Consider the following 25,242-nt stretch of genomic DNA (forward strand, 5'->3'; position numbering starts at 1 on the left):
TCAGTTAACGATGAAATCAGTTAACGATGGAATCAGTTAACGATGAAATCAGTTAACGATGAAATCAGTTAAATGAAGATGAAATCAGTTAACGATGAAATCAGTTAACGATGGAATCAGTTAAATGAAGATGAAATCAGTTAACGATGAAATCAGTTAACGATGAAATCAGTTAACGATGAAATCAGTTAAATGAAGATGAAATCAGTTAACGATGAAATCAGTTAAATGAAGAATGAAAATGAAATCAGTTAAATGAAGATGAAATCAGTTAACGATGAAATCAGTTAACGATGAAATCAGTTAAATGAAGATGAAATCAGTTAACGATGAAATCAGTTAACGATGAAATCAGTTAACGATGAAATCAGTTAACGATGGAATCAGTTAAATGAAGATGAAATCAGTTAACGATGAAATCAGTTAACGATGAAATCAATTAAATGAAGATGAAATCAGTTAACGATGAAATCAGTTAACGATGAAATCAGTTAAATGAAGAATGAAAATGAAATCAGTTAAATGAAGATGAAATCAGTTAACGATGAAATCAGTTAAATGAAGATGAAATCAGTTAACGATGAAATCAGTTAACGATGAAATCAGTTAACGATGAAATCAGTTAACGATGGAATCAGTTAACGATGAAATCAGTTAACGATGGAATCAGTTAACGATGAAATCAGTTAACGATGAAATCAGTTAAATGAAGATGAAATCAGTTAACGATGAAATCAGTTAACAATGAAATCAGTTAAATGAAGATGAAATCAGTTAACGATGAAATCAGTTAACGATGAAATCAGTTAACGATGAAATCACTTAACGATGAAATCAGTTAAATGAAGATGAAATCAGTTAACGATGAAATCAGTTAAAGATGAAATCAGTTAACGATGGAATCAGTTAACGATGAAATCAGTTAACGATGAAATCAGTTAAATGAAGATGAAATCAGTTAACGATGAAATCAGTTAACGATGAAATCAGTTAACGATGGAATCAGTTAACGATGAAATCAGTTAACGATGAAATCAGTTAAATGAAGATGAAATCAGTTAACGATGAAATCAGTTAACGATGAAATCAGTTAAATGAAGATGAAATCAGTTAACGATGAAATCAGTTAAAGATGAAATCAGTTAACGATGAAATCAGTTAACGATGAAATCAGTTAAATGAAGATGAAATCAGTTAACGATGAAATCAGTTAAAGATTAAATCAGTTAACGATGAAATCAGTTAACGATGAAATCAGTTAAATGAAGATGAAATCAGTTAACGATGAAATCAGTTAACGATGAAATCAGTTAACGATGAAATCAGTTAAATGAAGATGAAATCAGTTAACGATGAAATCAGTTAACGATGAAATCAGTTAACGATGAAATCAGTTAAATGAAGATGAAATCAGTTAACGATGAAATCAGTTAACGATGAAATCAGTTAACGATGAAATCAATTAAATGAAGATGAAATCAGTTAACGATGAAATCAGTTAAATGAAGAATGAAAATGAAATCAGTTAAATGAAGATGAAATCAGTTAACGATGAAATCAGTTAACGATGAAATCAGTTAACGATGAAATCAGTTAACGATGAAATCAGTTAAATGAAGATGAAATCAGTTAACGATGAAATCAGTTAAATGAAGATGAAATCAGTTAACGATGAAATCAGTTAACGATGAAATCAGTTAACGATGGAATCAGTTAACGATGAAATCAGTTAACGATGAAATCAGTTAAATGAAGATGAAATCAGTTAACGATGAAATCAGTTAACGATGAAATCAGTTAAATGAAGATGAAATCAGTTAACGATGAAATCAGTTAACGATGAAATCAGTTAACGATGAAATCAGTTAAATGAAGATGAAATCAGTTAACGATGAAATCAGTTAACGATGAAATCAGTTAACGATGAAATCAGTTAAATGAAGATGAAATCAGTTAACGATGAAATCAGTTAACGATGAAATCAGTTAAATGAAGAATGAAAATGAAATCAGTTAAATGAAGATGAAATCAGTTAACGATGAAATCAGTTAACGATGAAATCAGTTAACGATGGAATCAGTTAACGATGAAATCAGTTAAAAGAAGATGAAATCAGTTAACGATGAAATCAGTTAACGATGAAATCAGTTAAATGAAGATGAAATCAGTTAACGATGAAATCAGTTAAATGAAGAATGAAAATGAAATCAGTTAAATGAAGATGAAATCAGTTAACGATGAAATCAGTTAAATGAAGATGAAATCAGTTAACGATGAAATCAGTTAACGATGGAATCAGTTAACGATGAAATCAGTTAACGATGGAATCAGTTAACGATGAAATCAGTTAACGATGAAATCAGTTAAATGAAGATGAAATCAGTTAACGATGAAATCAGTTAACAATGAAATCAGTTAAATGAAGATGAAATCAGTTAACGATGAAATCACTTAACGATGAAATCAGTTAAATGAAGATGAAATCAGTTAACGATGAAATCAGTTAACGATGAAATCAATTAAATGAAGATGAAATCAGTTAACGATGAAATCAGTTAAATGAAGAATGAAAATGAAATCAGTTAAATGAAGATGAAATCAGTTAACGATGAAATCAGTTAACGATGAAATCAGTTAACGATGAAATCAGTTAAATGAAGATGAAATCAGTTAACGATGAAATCAGTTAAATGAAGATGAAATCAGTTAACGATGAAATCAGTTAACGATGAAATCAGTTAACGATGGAATCAGTTAACGATGAAATCAGTTAACGATGAAATCAGTTAAATGAAGATGAAATCAGTTAACGATGAAATCAGTTAACGATGAAATCAGTTAAATGAAGATGAAATCAGTTAACGATGAAATCAGTTAACGATGAAATCAGTTAACGATGAAATCAGTTAAATGAAGATGAAATCAGTTAACGATGAAATCAGTTAACGATGAAATCAGTTAACGATGGAATCAGTTAAATGAAGATGAAATCAGTTAACGATGAAATCAGTTAACGATGAAATCAGTTAAATGAAGATGAAATCAGTTAACGATGAAATCAGTTAAATGAAGATGAAATCAGTTAACGATGAAATCAGTTAAAGATGAAATCAGTTAACGATGAAATCAGTTAACGATGAAATCAGTTAAATGAAGATGAAATCAGTTAACGATGAAATCAGTTAACAATGAAATCAGTTAACGATGGAATCAGTTAAATGAAGATGAAATCAGTTAACGATGAAATCAGTTAACGATGAAATCAGTTAAATGAAGATGAAATCAGTTAAATGAAGATGAAATCAGTTAACGATGAAATCAGTTAAATGAAGATGAAATCAGTTAACGATGAAATCAGTTAAAGATGAAATCAGTTAACGATGGAATCAGTTAAATGAAGATGAAATCAGTTAACGATGAAATCAGTTAACGATGAAATCAGTTAAATGAAGATGAAATCAGTTAACGATGAAATCAGTTAACGATGAAATCAGTTAAATGAAGATGAAATCAGTTAACGATGAAATCAGTTAACGATGAAATCAGTTAACGATGAAATCAGTTAAATGAAGATGAAATCAGTTAACGATGAAATCAGTTAACGATGGAATCAGTTAAATGAAGATGAAATCAGTTAACGATGAAATCAGTTAAAGATGAAATCAGTTAACGATGAAATCAGTTAACGATGAAATCAGTTAACGATGAAATAAGTTAAATGAAGATGAAATCAGTTAACGATGAAATCAGTTAACGATGGAATCAGTTAAATGAAGATGAAATCAGTTAACGATGAAATCAGTTAACGATGAAATCAGTTAAATGAAGATGAAATCAGTTAACGATGAAATCAGTTAACGATGAAATCAGTTAACGATGGAATCAGTTAACGATGGAATCAGTTAACGATGGAATCAGTTAAATGAAGATGAAATCAGTTAACGATGAAATCAGTTAAATGAAGATGAAATCAGTTAACGATGAAATCAGTTAACGATGAAATCAGTTAACGATGGAATCAGTTAAATGAAGATGAAATCAGTTAAATGAAGATGAAATCAGTTAACGATGAAATCAGTTAATGATGAAATCAGTTAACGATGAAATCAGTTAACGATGAAATCAGTTAAATGAAGATGAAATCAGTTAACGATGAAATCAGTTAACGATGAAATCAGTTAAATGAAGATGAAATCAGTTAACGATGAAATCAGTTAAAGATGAAATCAGTTAACGATGGAATCAGTTAACGATGAAATCAGTTAACGATGAAATCAGTTAAATGAAGATGAAATCAGTTAAATGAAGATGAAATCAGTTAACGATGAAATCAGTTAACGATGGAATCAGTTAAATGAAGATGAAATCAGGTAACGATGAAATCAGTTAACGATGAAATCAGTTAACGATGAAATCAGTTAAATGAAGATGAAATCAGTTAACGATGAAATCAGTTAAATGAAGATGAAATCAGTTAACGATGAAATCAGTTAACGATGAAATCAGTTAAATGAAGATGAAATCAGTTAACGATGAAATCAGTTAACGATGAAATCAGTTAAATGAAGATGAAATCAGTTAACGATGAAATCAGTTAAAGATGAAATCAGTTAACGATGAAATCAGTTAACGATGGAATCAGTTAAATGAAGATGAAATCAGTTAACGATGAAATCAGTTAACGATGAAATCAGTTAACGATGAAATCAGTTAAATGAAGATGAAATCAGTTAACGATGAAATCAGTTAACGATGAAATCAGTTAACGATGGAATCAGTTAAATGAAGATGAAATCAGTTAACGATGAAATCAGTTAAATGAAGATGAAATCAGTTAACGATGAAATCAGTTAACGATGGAATCAGTTAACGATGAAATCAGTTAAATGAAGATGAAATCAGTTAAATGAAGATGAAATCAGTTAACGATGAAATCAGTTAACGATGAAATCAGTTAAATGAAGATGAAATCAGTTAACGATGAAATCAGTTAACGATGAAATCAGTTAAATGAAGATGAAATCAGTTAACGATGAAATCAGTTAACGATGAAATCAGTTAAATGAAGAATGAAAATGAAATCAGTTAAATGAAGATGAAATCAGTTAACGATGAAATCAGTTAACGATGAAATCAGTTAACGATGGAATCAGTTAAATGAAGATGAAATCAGTTCACGGTGAAATCAGTTAACGATGGAATCAGTTAACGATGAGATCAGTTAACGATGAAATCAGTTAACGATGAAATCAGTTAAATGAAGATGAAATCAGTTAACGATGAAATCAGTTAACGATGGAATCAGTTAAATGAAGATGAAATCAGTTAACGATGAAATCAGTTAAATGAAGATGAAATCAGTTAACGATGAAATCAGTTAACGATGAAATCAGTTAAATGAAGATGAAATCAGTTAACGATGAAATCAGTTAACGATGAAATCAGTTAAATGAAGAATGAAAATGAAATCAGTTAAATGAAGATGAAATCAGTTAACGATGAAATCAGTTAACGATGAAATCAGTTAAATGAAGATGAAATCAGTTAACGATGAAATCAGTTAACGATGAAATCAGTTAAATGAAGATGAAATCAGTTAACGATGAAATCAGTTAACGATGAAATCAGTTAACGATGGAATCAGTTAAATGAAGATGAAATCAGTTAACGATGAAATCAGTTAACGATGAAATCAGTTAAATGAAGATGAAATCAGTTAACGATGAAATCAGTTAAATGAAGATGAAATCAGTTAACGATGAAATCAGTTAACGATGAAATCAGTTAACGATGAAATCAGTTAAATGAAGATGAAATCAGTTAACGATGAAATCAGTTAAATGAAGATGAAATCAGTTAACGATGAAATCAGTTAACGATGGAATCAGTTAACGATGAAATCAGTTAACGATGGAATCAGTTAACGATGAAATCAGTTAACGATGAAATCAGTTAAATGAAGATGAAATCAGTTAACGATGAAATCAGTTAACGATGAAATCAGTTAAATGAAGATGAAATCAGTTAACGATGAAATCAGTTAACGATGAAATCACTTAACGATGAAATCAGTTAAATGAAGATGAAATCAGTTAACGATGAAATCAGTTAAATGAAGATGAAATCAGTTAACGATGAAATCAGTTAAAGATGAAATCAGTTAACGATGGAATCAGTTAACGATGAAATCAGTTAAATGAAGATGAAATCAGTTAAATGAAGATGAAATCAGTTAAATGAAGATGAAATCAGTTAACGATGAAAGCAGTTAACGATGAAATCAGTTAAAGATGAAATCAGTTAACGATGAAATCAGTTAACGATGAAATCAGTTAAATGAAGATGAAATCAGTTAACGATGAAATCAGTTAAATGAAGATGAAATCAGTTAACGATGAAATCAGTTAACGATGGAATCAGTTAACGATGAAATCAGTTAAATGAAGATGAAATCAGTTAACGATGAAATCAGTTAACGATGAAATCAATTAAATGAAGATGAAATCAGTTAACGATGAAATCAGTTAAATGAAGATGAAATCAGTTAACGATGAAATCAGTTAAAGATGAAATCAGTTAACGATGAAATCAGTTAACGATGAAATCAGTTAAATGAAGATGAAATCAGTTAACGATGAAATCAGTTAAAGATGAAATCAGTTAACGATGAAATCAGTTAACGATGGAATCAGTTAACGATGAAATCAGTTAAATGAAGATGAAATCAGTTAACGATGAAATCAGTTAAAGATGAAATCAGTTAACGATGAAATCAGTTAACGAGGAAATCAGTTAAATGAAGATGAAATCAGTTAACGATGAAATCAGTTAAAGATGAAATCAGTTAACGATGAAATCAGTTAACGATGGAATCAGTTAAATGAAGATGAAATCAGTTAACGATGAAATCAGTTAACGATGAAATCAGTTAACGATGAAATCAGTTAAATGAAGATGAAATCAGTTAACGATGAAATCAGTTAACGATGAAATCAGTTAAATGAAGATGAAATCAGTTAAAGATGAAATCAGTTAACGATGAAATCAGTTAACGATGAAATCAGTTAAATGAAGATGAAATCAGTTAACGATGAAATCAGTTAACGATGAAATCAATTAATGATGAAATCAGTTAAATGAAGATGAAATCAGTTAACGATGAAATCAGTTAACGATGAAATCAGTTAACGATGAAATCAGTTAAATGAAGATGAAATCAGTTAAATGAAGATGAAATCAGTTAACGATGAAATCAGTTAACGATGAAATCAGTTAAATGAAGATGAAATCAGTTAACGATGAAATCAGTTAACGATGAAATCAGTTAACGATGGAATCAGTTAAATGAAGATGAAATCAGTTAACGATGAAATCAGTTAACGATGAAATCAGTTAAATGAAGATGAAATCAGTTAACGATGAAATCAGTTAACGATGAAATCAGTTAAATGAAGATGAAATCAGTTAACGATGAAATCAGTTAACGATGAAATCAGTTAACGATGAAATCAGTTAACGATGAAATCAGTTAAATGAAGATGAAATCAGTTAACGATGAAATCAGTTAAATGAAGATGAAATCAGTTAACGATGAAATCAGTTAACGATGAAATCACTTAACGATGAAATCAGTTAAATGAAGATGAAATCAGTTAACGATGAAATCAGTTAAATGAAGATGAAATCAGTTAACGATGAAATCAGTTGACGATGAAATCAGTTAACGATGAAATCAATTAAATGAAGATGAAATCAGTTAACGATGAAATTAGTTAAATGAAGATGAAATCAGTTAACGATGAAATCAGTTAAAGATGAAATCAGTTAACGATGAAATCAGTTAACGATGAAATCAGTTAACGATGAAATCAGTTAAATGAAGATGAAATCAGTTAACGATGAAATCAGTTAACGATGAAATCAGTTAAATGAAGATGAAATCAGTTAACGATGAAATCAGTTAACGATGAAATCAATTAAATGAAGATGAAATCAGTTAACGATGAAATCAGTTAAAAGAAGATGAAATCAGTTAACGATGAAATCAGTTAAAAGAAGATGAAATCAGTTAACGATGAAATCAGTTAACGATGAAATCAGTTAACGATGAAATCAGTTAAATGAAGATGAAATCAGTTAACGATGAAATCAGTTAAATGAAGAATGAAAATGAAATCAGTTAAATGAAGATGAAATCAGTTAACGATGAAATCAGTTAAATGAAGATGAAATCAGTTAACGATGAAATCAGTTAACGATGGAATCAGTTAACGATGAAATCAGTTAACGATGGAATCAGTTAAATGAAGATGAAATCAGTTAACGATGAAATCAGTTAACAATGAAATCAGTTAAATGAAGATGAAATCAGTTAACGATGAAATCAGTTAACGATGAAATCAGTTAAAGATGAAATCAGTTAACGATGGAATCAGTTAACGATGAAATCAGTTAACGATGAAATCAGTTAACGATGGAATCAGTTAACGATGAAATCAGTTAACGATGAAATCAGTTAAATGAAGATGAAATCAGTTAACGATGAAATCAGTTAACGATGAAATCAGTTAACGATGAAATCAGTTAAATGAAGATGAAATCAGTTAACGATGAAATCAGTTAACGATGAGATCAGTTAACGATGAGATCAGTTAACGATGAAATCAGTTAACGATGAAATCAGTTAACGATGAAATCAGTTAAATGAAGATGAAATCAGTTAACGATGAAATCAGTTAAATGAAGATGAAATCAGTTAACGATGAAATCAGTTAACGATGAAATCAGTTAAATGAAGATGAAATCAGTTAACGATGAAATCAGTTAAAGATGAAATCAGTTAAATGAAGATGAAATCAGTTAACGATGAAATCAGTTAAAGATGAAATCAGTTAACGATGAAATCAGTTAACGATGAAATCAGTTAAATGAAGATGAAATCAGTTAACGATGAAATCAGTTAACGATGAAATCAGTTAAATGAAGATGAAATCAGTTAACGATGAAATCAGTTAAATGAAGATGAAATCAGTTAACGATGAAATCAGTTAAATGAAGATGAAATCAGTTAAATGAAGATGAAATCAGTTAACGATGAAATCAGTTAAAGATGAAATCAGTTAACGATGAAATCAGTTAACGATGAAATCAGTTAAATGAAGATGAAATCAGTTAACGATGAAATCAGTTAACGATGAAATCAGTTAAATGAAGATGAAATCAGTTAACGATGAAATCAGTTAAATGAAGATGAAATCAGTTATCGATGAAATCAGTTAAAGATGAAATCAGTTAACGATGGAATCAGTTAAATGAAGATGAAATCAGTTAACGATGAAATCAGTTAAAGATGAAATCAGTTACAGATGAAATCAGTTACATGAAGATTAAATCAGTTAACGATGAAATCAGTTAACGATGAAATCAGTTAACGATGAAATCAGTTAATGATGAAATCAGTTAAATGAAGATGAAATCAGTTAACGATGAAATCAGTTAACGATGAAATCAGTTAAATGAAGATGAAATCAGTTAACGATGAAATCAGTTAAATGAAGAATGAAAATGAAATCAGTTAAATGAAGATGAAATCAGTTAACGATGAAATCAGTTAACGATGAAATCAGTTAAATGAAGATGAAATCAGTTAACGATGAAATCAGTTAACGATGAAATCAGTTAACGATGAAATCAGTTAAATGAAGATGAAATCAGTTAACGATGAAATCAGTTAAATGAAGAATGAAAATGAAATCAGTTAAATGAAGATGAAATCAGTTAACGATGAAATCAGTTAACGATGAAATCAGTTAAATGAAGATGAAATCAGTTAACGATGAAATCAGTTAACGATGAAATCAGTTAAATGAAGATGAAATCAGTTAACGATGAAATCAGTTAACGATGGAATCAGTTAACGATGAAATCAGTTAACGATGAAATCAGTTAAATGAAGATGAAATCAGTTAACGATGAAATCAGTTAAATGAAGATGAAATCAGTTAACGATGAAATCAGTTAACGATGAAATCAGTTAACGATGGAATCAGTTAAATGAAGATGAAATCAGTTAACGATGAAATCAGTTAAATGAAGATGAAATCAGTTAAATGAAGATGAAATCAGTTAACGATGAAATCAGTTAAAGATGAAATCAGTTACAGATGAAATCAGTTACATGAAGATTAAATCAGTTAACGATGAAATCAGTTAAAGATTAAATCAGTTAACGATGAAATCAGTTAACGATGAAATCAGTTAAATGAAGATGAAATCAGTTAATGATGAAATTAGTTAAAGATGAAATCAGTTAACGATGGAATCAGTTAAATGAAGATGAAATCAGTTAACGATGAAATCAGTTAACGATGAAATCAGTTAACGATGAAATCAGTTAAATGAAGATGAAATCAGTTAACGATGAAATCAGTTAAAGATGAAATCAGTTAACGATGAAATCAGTTAAATGAAGATGAAATCAGTTAAATGAAGATGAAATCAGTTAACGATGAAATCAGTTAAAGATGAAATCAGTTACAGATGAAATCAGTTACATGAAGATTAAATCAGTTAACGATGAAATCAGTTAAAGATTAAATCAGTTAACGATGAAATCAGTTAACGATGAAATCAGTTAAAGATGAAATCAGTTAACGATGGAATCAGTTAAATGAAGATGAAATCAGTTAACGATGAAATCAGTTAACGATGAAATCAGTTAAATGAAGATGAAATCAGTTAACGATGAAATCAGTTAAAGATGAAATCAGTTAACGATGGAATCAGTTAAATGAAGATGAAATCAGTTAACGATGAAATCAGTTAACGATGAAATCAGTTAAATGAAGATGAAATCAGTTAACGATGAAATCAGTTAAAGATGAAATCAGTTAACAATGAAATCAGTTAACGATGAAATCAGTCAAATGAAGATGAAATCAGTTAACGATGAAATCAGTTAAATGAAGATGAAATCAGTTAAATGAAGATGAAATCAGTTACAGATGAAATCAGTTACATGAAGATTAAATCAGTTAACGATGAAATCAGTTAACGATGAAATCAGTTAAATGAAGATGACATCAGTTAACGATGAAATCAGTTAAATGAAGATGAAATCAGTTAAATGAAGATGAAATCAGTTAACGATGAAATCAGTTACAGATGAAATCAGTTAAATGAAGATGAAATCAGTTAACGATGAAATCAGTTACAGATGAAATCAGTTACATGAAGATGAAATCAGTTAACGATAAAATCAGTTAAAGATGAAATCAGTTAAATGAAGAATGAAAATGAAATCAGTTAACGATGAAATCAGTTAACGATGAAATCAGTTAAATGAAGATGAAATCAGTTAACGATGAAATCAGTTAAATGAAGATGAAATCAGTTAACGATGAAATCCGTTAACGATGAAATCCGTTAACGATGGAATCCGTTAACGATGAAATCCGTTAACGATGAAATCCGTTAACGATGAGATCAGTTAACGATGAAATCAGTTAAATGAAGATGAAATCAGTTAACGATGAAATCAGTTAAAGATGAAATCAGTTAACGATGAAATCAGTTAACGATGAAATCAGTTAACGATGGAATCAGTTAAATGAAGATGAAATCAGTTAACGATGAAATCAGTTAACGATGAAATCAGTTAAATGAAGATGAAATCAGTTAACGATGAAATCAGTTAAATGAAGATGAAATCAGTTAACGATGAAATCAGTTAACGATGAAATCAGTTAAATGAAGATGAAATCAGTTAACGATGAAATCAGTTAACGATGAAATCAATTAAATGAAGATGAAATCAGTTAACGATGAAATCAGTTAAAAGAAGATGAAATCAGTTAACGATGAAATCAGTTAACGATGAAATCAGTTAACGATGAAATCAGTTAAATGAAGATGAAATCAGTTAACGATGAAATCAGTTAAATGAAGAATGAAAATGAAATCAGTTAAATGAAGATGAAATCAGTTAACGATGGAATCAGTTAACGATGAAATCAGTTAACGATGAAATCAGTTAAATGAAGATGAAATCAGTTAACGATGAAATCAGTTAACGATGAAATCAGTTAACGATGAGATCAGTTAACGATGAGATCAGTTAACGATGAAATCAGTTAACGATGAAATCAGTTAAATGAAGATGAAATCAGTTAACGATGAAATCAGTTAACGATGAAATCAGTTAAATGAAGATGAAATCAGTTAACGATGAAATCAGTTAAAGATGAAATCAGTTAACGATGGAATCAGTTAAATGAAGATGAAATCAGTTAACGATGAAATCAGTTAAATGAAGATGAAATCAGTTAACGATGAAATCAGTTAAATGAAGATGAAATCAGTTAAATGAAGATGAAATCAGTTAACGATGAAATCAGTTAACGATGAAATCAGTTAAATGAAGATGAAATCAGTTAACGATGAAATCAGTTAACGATGAAACCAGTTAAATGATGATGAAATCAGTTATCGATGAAATCAGTTAAAGATGAAATCAGTTAACGATGGAATCAGTTAAATGAAGATGAAATCAGTTAACGATGAAATCAGTTAACGATGAAATCAGTTACAGATGAAATCAGTTACATGAAGATTAAATCAGTTAACGATGAAATCAGTTAACGATGAAATCAGTTAACGATGAAATCAGTTAAATGAAGATGAAATCAGTTAACGATGAAATCAGTTAACGATGAAATCAGTTAAATGAAGATGAAATCAGTTAACGATGAAATCAGTTAAATGAAGAATGAAAATGAAATCAGTTAAATGAAGATGAAATCAGTTAACGATGAAATCAGTTAAATGAAGATGAAATCAGTTAACGATGAAATCAGTTAACGATGAAATCAGTTAACGATGAAATCAGTTAAATGAAGATGAAATCAGTTAACGATGAAATCAGTTAAATGAAGATGAAATCAGTTAACGATGAAATCAGTTAAATGAAGAATGAAAATGAAATCAGTTAAATGAAGATGAAATCAGTTAACGATGAAATCAGTTAACGATGAAATCAGTTAAATGAAGATGAAATCAGTTAACGATGAAATCAGTTAACGATGAAATCAGTTAAATGAAGATGAAATCAGTTAACGATGAAATCAGTTAACGATGAAGTCAGTTAAATGAAGATGAAATCAGTTAACGATGAAATCAGTTAAAGATGAAATCAGTTAACGATGAAATCAGTTAACGATGAAATCAGTTAAATGAATATGAAATCAGTTAACGATGAAATCAGTTAACGATGGAATCAGTTAACGATGAAATCAGTTAACGATGAAATCAGTTAAATGAAGATGAAATCAGTTAACGATGAAATCAGTTAAATGAAGATGAAATCAGTTAACGATGAAATCAGTTAACGATGAAATCAGTTAACGATGGAATCAGTTAAATGAAGATGAAATCAGTTAACGATGAAATCAGTTAAATGAAGATGAAATCAGTTAAATGAAGATGAAATCAGTTAACGATGAAATCAGTTAAAGATGAAATCAGTTACAGATGAAATCAGTTAACGATGGAATCAGTTAAATGAAGATGAAATCAGTTAACGATGAAATCAGTTAAAGATTAAATCAGTTAACGATGAAATCAGTTAACGATGAAATCAGTTAACGATGAAATCAGTTAAATGAAGATGAAATCAGTTAATGATGAAATCAGTTAAAGATGAAATCAGTTAACGATGGAATCAGATAAATGAAGATGAAATCAGTTAACGATGGAATCAGTTAAATGAAGATGAAATCAGTTAACGATGAAATCAGTTAACGATGAAATCAGTTAAATGAAGATGAAATCAGTTAACGATGAAATCAGTTAAAGATGAAATCAGTTAACAATGAAATCAGTTAAATGAAGATGAAATCAGTTAAATGAAGATGAAATCAGTTAACGATGAAATCAGTTACAGATGAAATCAGTTACATGAAGATTAAATCAGTTAACGATGAAATCAGTTAACGATGAAATCAGTTAAATGAAGATGACATCAGTTAACGATGAAATCAGTTAAATGAAGATGAAATCAGTTAAATGAAGATGAAATCAGTTAACGATGAAATCAGTTAACGATGAAATCAGTTAAATGAAGAATGAAAATGAAATCAGTTAAATGAAGATGAAATCAGTTAACGATGAAATCAGTTAAAGATGAAATCAGTTAACGATGAAATCAGTTAACGATGAAATCAGTTAAATGAAGATGAAATCAGTTAACGATGAAATCAGTTAAAGATGAAATCAGTTAACGATGAAATCAGTTAAAGATGAAATCTGTTAACGATGGAATCAGTTAAATGAAGATGAAATCAGTTAACGGTGAAATCAGTTAACGGTGAAATCAGTTAACGGTGAAATCAGTTAACGATGGAATCAGTTAACGATGAGATCAGTTAACGATGGAATCAGTTAACGATGAAATCAGTTAAATGAAGATGAAATCAGTTAACGATGAAATCAGTTAAAGATGAAATCAGTTAACGATGAAATCAGTTAAAGATGAAATCTGTTAACGATGAAATCAGTTAAATGAAGATGAAATCAGTTAACGATGAAATCAGTTAAAGATGAAATCAGTTAACGATGGAATCAGTTAACGATGAAATCAGTTAAATGAAGATGAAATCAGTTAAATGAAGATGAAATCAGTTAACGATGAAATCAGTTAAAGATGAAATCAGTTAACGATGAAATCAGTTAACGATGAAATCAGTTAAATGAAGATGAAATCAGTTAACGATGAAATCAGTTAAATGAAGATGAAATCAGTTAACGATGAAATCAGTTAACGATGAAATCAGTTAAATGAAGATGAAATCAGTTAACGATGAAATCAGTTAAATGAAGAAAGAAAATGAAATCAGTTAAATGAAGATGAAATCAGTTAACGATGAAATCAGTTAACGATGAAATCAGTTAACGATGGAATCAGTTAACGATGGAATCAGTTAAATGAAGATGAAATCAGTTAACGATGAAATCAGTTAAATGAAGATGAAATCAGTTAACGATGAAATCAGTTAACGATGAAATCAGTTAATGATGGAATCAGTTAAATGAAGATGAAATCAGTTAACGATGAAATCAGTTAACGATGGAATCAGTTAAATGAAGATGAAATCAGTTAACGATGAAATCAGTTAAATGAAGATGAAATCAGTTAACGATGAAATCAGTTAACGATGGAATCAGTTAAATGAAGATGAAATCAGTTAACGATGAAATCAGTTAACGATGAAATCAGTTAACGATGAAATCAGTTAAATGAAGATGAAATCAGTTAAATGAAGATGAAATCAGTTAACGATGAAATCAGTTAACGATGAAATCAGTTAACGATGAAATCAGTTAAATGAAGATGAAATCAGTTAACGATGAAATCAGTTAAATGAAGATGAAATCAGTTAACGATGAAATCAGTTAAAGATGAAATCAGTTAACGATGGAATCAGTTAACGATGAAATCAGTTAAATGAAGATGAAATCAGTTAAATGAAGATGAAATCAGTTAACGATGAAATCAGTTAAAGATGAAATCAGTTAACGATGAAATCAGTTAACGATGAAATCAGTTAAATGAAGATGAAATCAGTTAACGATGAAATCAGTTAAATGAAGATGAAATCAGTTAACGATGAAATCAGTTAACGATGAAATCAGTTAAATGAAGATGAAATCAGTTAACGATGAAATCAGTTAAATGAAGAAAGAAAATGAAATCAGTTAAATGAAGATGAAATCAGTTAACGATGAAATCAGTTAACGATGGAATCAGTTAACGATGGAATCAGTTAAATGAAGATGAAATCAGTTAACGATGAAATCAGTTAACGATGAAATCAGTTAACGATGAAATCAGTTAAATGAAGATGAAATCAGTTAACGATGAAATCAGTTAATGATGGAATCAGTTAAATGAAGATGAAATCAGTTAACGATGAAATCAGTTAACGATGAAATCAGTTAACGATGAAATCAGTTAAATGAAGATGAAATCAGTTAACGATGAAATCAGTTAACGATGAAATCAGTTAACGATGAAATCAGTTAAATGAAGATGAAATCAGTTAACGATGAAATCAGTTAATGATGGAATCAGTTAAATGAAGATGAAATCAGTTAACGATGAAATCAGTTAACGATGAAATCAGTTAACGATGGAATCAGTTAACGATGAAATCAGTTAACGATGGAATCAGTTAAATGAAGATGAAATCAGTTAAATGAAGATGAAATCAGTTAACGATGAAATCAGTTAACGATGAAATCAGTTAATGATGGAATCAGTTAAATGAAGATGAAATCAGTTAACGATGAAATCAGTTAACGATGAAATCAGTTAACGATGGAATCAGTTAAATGAAGATGAAATCAGTTAACGATGAAATCAGTTAAATGAAGATGAAATCAGTTAACGATGAAATCAGTTAACGATGGAATCAGTTAAATGAAGATGAAATCAGTTAACGATGAAATCAGTTAACGATGAAATCAGTTAATGATGAAATCAGTTAAATGAAGATGAAATCAGTTAACGATGAAATCAGTTAACGATGAAATCAGTTAACGATGAAATCAGTTAAATGAAGATGAAATCAGTTAATGATGAAATCAGTTAAAGATGAAATCAGTTAACGATGGAATCAGTTAAATGAAGATGAAATCAGTTAACGATGAAATCAGTTAACGATGAAATCAGTTAACGATGAAATCAGTTAAATGAAGATGAAATCAGTTAACGATGAAATCAGTTAAAGATGAAATCAGTTAACGATGGAATCAGTTAAATGAAGATGAAATCAGTTAACGATGAAATCAGTTAACGATGAAATCAGTTAAATGAAGATGAAATCAGTTAACGATGAAATCAGTTAAAGATGAAATCAGTTAAAGATGAAATCAGTTAACAATGAAATCAGTTAACGATGAAATCAGTTAAATGAAGATGAAATCAGTTAACGATGAAATCAGTTAAATGAAGATGAAATCAGTTACAGATGAAATCAGTTACATGAAGATTAAATCAGTTAACGATGAAATCAGTTAACGATGAAATCAGTTAAATGAAGATGACATCAGTTAACGATGAAATCAGTTAAATGAAGATGAAATCAGTTAAATGAAGATGAAATCAGTTAACGATGAAATCAGTTACAGATGAAATCAGTTAAATGAAGATGAAATCAGTTAACGATGAAATCAGTTACAGATGAAATCAGTTACATGAAGATGAAATCAGTTAACGATAAAATCAGTTAAAGATGAAATCAGTTAACGATGAAATCAGTTAAATGAAGAATGAAAATGAAATCAGTTAAAGATGAAATCAGTTACAGATGAAATCAGTTACATGAAGATTAAATCAGTTAACGATGAAATCAGTTAAAGATTAAATCAGTTAACGATGAAATCAGTTAACGATGAAATCAGTTAACGATGAAATCAGTTAAATGAAGATGAAATCAGTTAATGATGAAATCAGTTAAAGATGAAATCAGTTAACGATGGAATCAGTTAAATGAAGATGAAATCAGTTAACGATGAAATCAGTTAAAGATGAAATCAGTTAACGATGGAATCAGTTAAATGAAGATGAAATCAGTTAACGATGAAATCAGTTAACGATGAAATCAGTTAAATGAAGATGAAATCAGTTAACGATGAAATCAGTTAAAGATGAAATCAGTTAACAATGAAATCAGTTAAATGAAGATGAAATCAGTTAAATGAAGATGAAATCAGTTAACGATGAAATCAGTTACAGATGAAATCAGTTACATGAAGATTAAATCAGTTAACGATGAAATCAGTTAACGATGAAATCAGTTAAATGAAGATGACATCAGTTAACGATGAAATCAGTTAAATGAAGATGAAATCAGTTAAATGAAGATGAAATCAGTTAACGATGAAATCAGTTACAGATGAAATCAGTTACATGAAGATTAAATCAGTTAACGATGAAATCAGTTAACGATGAAATCAGTTAAATGAAGATGACATCAGTTAACGATGAAATCAGTTAAATGAAGATGAAATCAGTTAAATGAAGATGAAATCAGTTAACGATGAAATCAGTTAACGATGAAATCAGTTAAATGAAGAATGAAAATGAAATCAGTTAAATGAAGATGAAATCAGTTAACGATGAAATCAGTTAAAGATGAAATCAGTTAACGATGAAATCAGTTAACGATGAAATCAGTTAAATGAAGATGAAATCAGTTAACGATGAAATCAGTTAAAGATGAAATCAGTTAACGATGAAATCAGTTAAAGATGAAATCTGTTAACGATGGAATCAGTTAAATGAAGATGAAATCAGTTAACGGTGAAATCAGTTAACGGTGAAATCAGTTAACGGTGAAATCAGTTAACGATGGAATCAGTTAACGATGAAATCAGTTAACGATGAGATCAGTTAACGATGGAATCAGTTAACGATGAAATCAGTTAAATGAAGATGAAATCAGTTAACGATGAAATCAGTTAAAGATGAAATCAGTTAACGATGAAATCAGTTAAAGATGAAATCTGTTAACGATGAAATCAGTTAAATGAAGATGAAATCAGTTAACGATGAAATCAGTTAAAGATGAAATCAGTTAACGATGGAATCAGTTAACGATGAAATCAGTTAAATGAAGATGAAATCAGTTAAATGAAGATGAAATCAGTTAACGATGAAATCAGTTAAAGATGAAATCAGTTAACGATGAAATCAGTTAACGATGAAATCAGTTAAATGAAGATGAAATCAGTTAACGATGAAATCAGTTAAATGAAGATGAAATCAGTTAACGATGAAATCAGTTAACGATGAAATCAGTTAACGATGAAATCAGTTAAATGAAGATGAAATCAGTTAACGATGAAATCAGTTAAATGAAGAAAGAAAATGAAATCAGTTAAATGAAGATGAAATCAGTTAACGATGAAATCAGTTAACGATGGAATCAGTTAACGATGGAATCAGTTAAATGAAGATGAAATCAGTTAACGATGAAATCAGTTAAATGAAGATGAAATCAGTTAACGATGAAATCAGTTAACGATGAAATCAGTTAACGATGAAATCAGTTAAATGAAGATGAAATCAGTTAACGATGAAATCAGTTAATGATGGAATCAGTTAAATGAAGATGAAATCAGTTAACGATGAAATCAGTTAACGATGAAATCAGTTAACGATGGAATCAGTTAAATGAAGATGAAATCAGTTAAATGAAGATGAAATCAGTTAACGATGAAATCAGTTAACGATGAAATCAGTTAATGATGGAATCAGTTAAATGAAGATGAAATCAGTTAACGATGAAATCAGTTAACGATGGAATCAGTTAAATGAAGATGAAATCAGTTAACGATGAAATCAGTTAAATGAAGATGAAATCAGTTAACGATGAAATCAGTTAACGATGGAATCAGTTAAATGAAGATGAAATCAGTTAACGATGAAATCAGTTAACGATGAAATCAGTTAAATGAAGATGAAATCAGTTAAATGAAGATGAAATCAGTTAACGATGAAATCAGTTAACGATGAAATCAGTTAACGATGAAATCAGTTAAATGAAGATGAAATCAGTTAACGATGAAATCAGTTAAATGAAGATGAAATCAGTTAACGATGAAATCAGTTAAAGATGAAATCAGTTAACGATGGAATCAGTTAACGATGAAATCAGTTAAATGAAGATGAAATCAGTTAAATGAAGATGAAATCAGTTAACGATGAAATCAGTTAAAGATGAAATCAGTTAACGATGAAATCAGTTAACGATGAAATCAGTTAAATGAAGATGAAATCAGTTAACGATGAAATCAGTTAAATGAAGATGAAATCAGTTAACGATGAAATCAGTTAACGATGAAATCAGTTAACGATGAAATCAGTTAAATGAAGATGAAATCAGTTAACGATGAAATCAGTTAAATGAAGAAAGAAAATGAAATCAGTTAAATGAAGATGAAATCAGTTAACGATGAAATCAGTTAACGATGGAATCAGTTAACGATGGAATCAGTTAAATGAAGATGAAATCAGTTAACGATGAAATCAGTTAAATGAAGATGAAATCAGTTAAATGAAGAAAGAAAATGAAATCAGTTAAATCAGTTAACGATGAAATCAGTTAAATGAAGATGAAATCAGTTAACGATGAAATCAGTTAATGATGGAATCAGTTAAATGAAGATGAAATCAGTTAACGATGAAATCAGTTAACGATGAAATCAGTTAACGATGGAATCAGTTAAATGAAGATGAAATCAGTTAAATGAAGATGAAATCAGTTAACGATGAAATCAGTTAACGATGAAATCAGTTAATGATGGAATCAGTTAAATGAAGATGAAATCAGTTAACGATGAAATCAGTTAACGATGAAATCAGTTAACGATGGAATCAGTTAAATGAAGATGAAATCAGTTAACGATGAAATCAGTTAAATGAAGATGAAATCAGTTAACGATGAAATCAGTTAACGATGGAATCAGTTAAATGAAGATGAAATCAGTTAACGATGAAATCAGTTAACGATGAAATCAGTTAAATGAAGATGAAATCAGTTAACGATGAAATCAGTTAACGATGAAATCAGTTAACGATGAAATCAGTTAAATGAAGATGAAATCAGTTAACGATGAAATCAGTTAAATGAAGATGAAATCAGTTAACGATGAAATCAGTTAAATGAAGATGAAATCAGTTAACGATGAAATCAGTTAAAGATGAAATCAGTTAACGATGGAATCAGTTAACGATGAAATCAGTTAAATGAAGATGAAATCAGTTAAATGAAGATGAAATCAGTTAACGATGAAATCAGTTAAAGATGAAATCAGTTAACGATGAAATCAGTTAACGATGAAATCAGTTAAATGAAGATGAAATCAGTTAACGATGAAATCAGTTAAATGAAGATGAAATCAGTTAACGATGAAATCAGTTAACGATGAAATCAGTTAACGATGAAATCAGTTAAATGAAGATGAAATCAGTTAACGATGAAATCAGTTAAATGAAGAAAGAAAATGAAATCAGTTAAATGAAGATGAAATCAGTTAACGATGAAATCAGTTAACGATGGAATCAGTTAACGATGGAATCAGTTAAATGAAGATGAAATCAGTTAACGATGAAATCAGTTAAATGAAGATGAAATCAGTTAACGATGAAATCAGTTAACGATGAAATCAGTTAAATGAAGATGAAATCAGTTAACGATGAAATCAGTTAATGATGGAATCAGTTAAATGAAGATGAAATCAGTTAACGATGGAATCAGTTAAATGAAGATGAAATCAGTTAAATGAAGATGAAATCAGTTAACGATGAAATCAGTTAACGATGAAATCAGTTAATGATGGAATCAGTTAAATGAAGATGAAATCAGTTAACGATGAAATCAGTTAACGATGAAATCAGTTAACGATGGAATCAGTTAAATGAAGATGAAATCAGTTAACGATGAAATCAGTTAAATGAAGATGAAATCAGTTAACGATGAAATCAGTTAACGATGGAATCAGTTAAATGAAGATGAAATCAGTTAACGATGAAATCAGTTAACGATGAAATCAGTTAACGATGAAATCAGTTAAATGAAGATGAAATCAGTTAACGATGAAATCAGTTAACGATGAAATCAGTTAAATGAAGATGAAATCAGTTAACGATGAAATCAGTTAAATGAAGATGAAATCAGTTAACGATGAAATCAGTTAAATGAAGATGAAATCAGTTAACGATGAAATCAGTTAAAGATGAAATCAGTTAACGATGGAATCAGTTAACGATGAAATCAGTTAAATGAAGATGAAATCAGTTAAATGAAGATGAAATCAGTTAACGATGAAATCAGTTAAAGATGAAATCAGTTAACGATGAAATCAGTTAACGATGAAATCAGTTAAATGAAGATGAAATCAGTTAACGATGAAATCAGTTAAATGAAGATGAAATCAGTTAACGATGAAATCAGTTAAAAATGAAATCAGTTAACGATGAAATCATTTAAATGAAGAATGAAAATGAAATCAGTTAAATGAAGATGAAATCAGTTAACGATGAAATCAGTTAACGATGGAATCAGTTAAATGAAGATGAAATCAGTTAACGATGAAATCAGTTAAATGAAGATGAAATCAGTTAAATGAAGATGAAATCAGTTAACGATGAAATCAGTTAACGATGAAATCAGTTAAATGAAGATGAAATCAGTTAACGATGAAATCAGTTAACGATGAAATCAGTTAACGATGAAATCAGTTAACGATGGAATCAGTTAACGATGAAATCAGTTAAATGAAGATGAAATCAGTTAAATGAAGATGAAATCAGTTAACGATGAAATCAGTTAAAGATGAAATCAGTTAACGATGAAATCAGTTAACGATGAAATCAGTTAAATGAAGATGAAATCAGTTAACGATGAAATCAGTTAAATGAAGATGAAATCAGTTAACGATGAAATCAGGTAAAAATGAAATCAGTTAACGATGAAATCATTTAAATGAAGAATGAAAATGAAATCAGTTAAATGAAGATGAAATCAGTTAACGATGAAATCAGTTAACGATGAAATCAGTTAACGATGGAATCAGTTAAATGAAGATGAAATCAGTTAACGATGAAATCAGTTAAATGAAGATTAAATCAGTTAAATGAAGATGAAATCAGTTAACGATGAAATCAGTTAAAGATGAAATCAGTTAACGATGAAATCAGTTAACGATGAAATCAGTTAAATGAAGATGAAATCAGTTAACGATGAAATCAGTTAAATGAAGATGAAATCAGTTAACGATGAAATCAGTTAAAGATGAAATCAGTTAACGATGGAATCAGTTAACGATGAAATCAGTTAACGATGAAATCAGTTAAATGAAGATGAAATCAGTTAAATGAAGATGAAATCAGTTAACGATGAAATCAGTTAAAGATGAAATCAGTTAACGATGAAATCAGTTCACGGTGAAATCAGTTAAATGAAGATGGAATCAGTTAACGATGGAATCAGTTAACGATGAGATCAGTTAACGATGAAATCAGTTAACGATGGAATCAGTTAAATGAAGATGAAATCAGTTAACGATGAAATCAGTTAAATGAAGATGAAATCAGTTAACGATGAAATCAGTTAACGATGAAATCAGTTAAATGAAGATGAAATCAGTTAACGATGAAATCAGTTAAATGAAGAAAGAAAATGAAATCAGTTAAATGAAGATGAAATCAGTTAACGATGAAATCAGTTAACGATGGAATCAGTTAACGATGGAATCAGTTAAATGAAGATGAAATCAGTTAACGATGAAATCAGTTAACGATGAAATCAGTTAAATGAAGATGAAATCAGTTAACGATGAAATCAGTTAACGATGAAATCAGTTAACGATGAAATCAGTTAAATGAAGATGAAATCAGTTAACGATGAAATCAGTTAACGATGAAATCAGTTAAATGAAGATGAAATCAGTTAACGATGAAATCAGTTAAATGAAGATGAAATCAGTTAAATGAAGATGAAATCAGTTAATGATGAAATCAGTTAACGATGAAATCAGTTAACGATGGAATCAGTTAAATGAAGATGAAATCAGTTAACGATGAAATCAGTTAACGATGAAATCAGTTAACGATGAAATCAGTTAAATGAAGATGAAATCAGTTAACGATGAAATCAGTTAAATGAAGATGAAATCAGTTAAATGAAGATGAAATCAGTTAACGATGAAATCAGTTAAATGAAGATGAAATCAGTTAACGATGAAATCAGTTAACGATGGAATCAGTTAACGATGGAATCAGTTAAATGAAGATGAAATCAGTTAACGATGAAATCAGTTAACGATGAAATCAGTTAACGATGAAATCAGTTAAATGAAGATGAAATCAGTTAACGATGAAATCAGTTAAATGAAGATGAAATCAGTTAAATGAAGATGAAATCAATTAACGATGAAATCAGTTAACGATGAAATCAGTTAAATGAAGATGAAATCAGTTAACGATGAAATCAGTTAAATGAAGATGAAATCAGTTAACGATGAAATCAGTTAACGATGAAATCAGTTAAATGAAGATGAAATCAGTTAACGATGAAATCAGTTAACGATGAAATCAGTTAACGATGGAATCAGTTAAATGAAGATGAAATCAGTTAACGATGAAATCAGTTAAAGATGAAATCAGTTAACGATGAAATCAGTTAACGATGAAATCAGTTAAATGAAGATGAAATCAGTTAACGATGAAATCAGTTAACGATGGAATCAGTTAAATGAAGATGAAATCAGTTAACGATGAAATCAGTTAACGATGAAATCAGTTAAATGAAGATGAAATCAGTTAACGATGAAATCAGTTAAATGAAGATGAAATCAGTTAAAGATGAAATCAGTTAACGATGAAATCAGTTAAGGATGAAATCAGTTAAATGAAGATGAAATCAGTTAACGATGAAATCAGTTAAATGAAGATGAAATCAGTTAAATGAAGATGAAATCAGTTAACGATGAAATCAGTTAACGATGGAATCAGTTAACGATGGAATCAGTTAAATGAAGATGAAATCAGTTAACGATGAAATCAGTTAACGATGAAATCAGTTAACGATGAAATCAGTTAAATGAAGATGAAATCAGTTAACGATGAAATCAGTTAAATGAAGATGAAATCAGTTAAATGAAGATGAAATCAGTTAACGATGAAATCAATTAACGATGAAATCAGTTAAATGAAGATGAAATCAGTTAACGATGAAATCAGTTAAATGAAGATGAAATCAGTTAACGATGAAATCAGTTAACGATGAAATCAGTTAACGATGAAATCAGTTAAATGAAGATGAAATCAGTTAACGATGAAATCAGTTAACGATGGAATCAGTTAAATGAAGATGAAATCAGTTAACGATGAAATCAGTTAAAGATGAAATCAGTTAACGATGAAATCAGTTAACGATGAAATCAGTTAAATGAAGATGAAATCAGTTAACGATGAAATCAGTTAACGATGGAATCAGTTAAATGAAGATGAAATCAGTTAACGATGAAATCAGTTAACGATGAAATCAGTTAAATGAAGATGAAATCAGTTAACGATGAAATCAGTTAACGATGAAATCAGTTAAATGAAGATGAAATCAGTTAAAGATGAAATCAGTTAACGATGAAATCAGTTAACGATGAAATCAGTTAAATGAAGAT

The sequence above is a fragment of the Semicossyphus pulcher genome, unplaced genomic scaffold (assembly GCF_022749685.1).
Source record: "Semicossyphus pulcher isolate SPU_LCO1_2020_fin unplaced genomic scaffold, fSemPul1.0.p SCAF_29, whole genome shotgun sequence".
In the NCBI taxonomy this organism is placed as follows: Eukaryota; Metazoa; Chordata; class Actinopteri; order Labriformes; family Labridae; genus Semicossyphus; species Semicossyphus pulcher.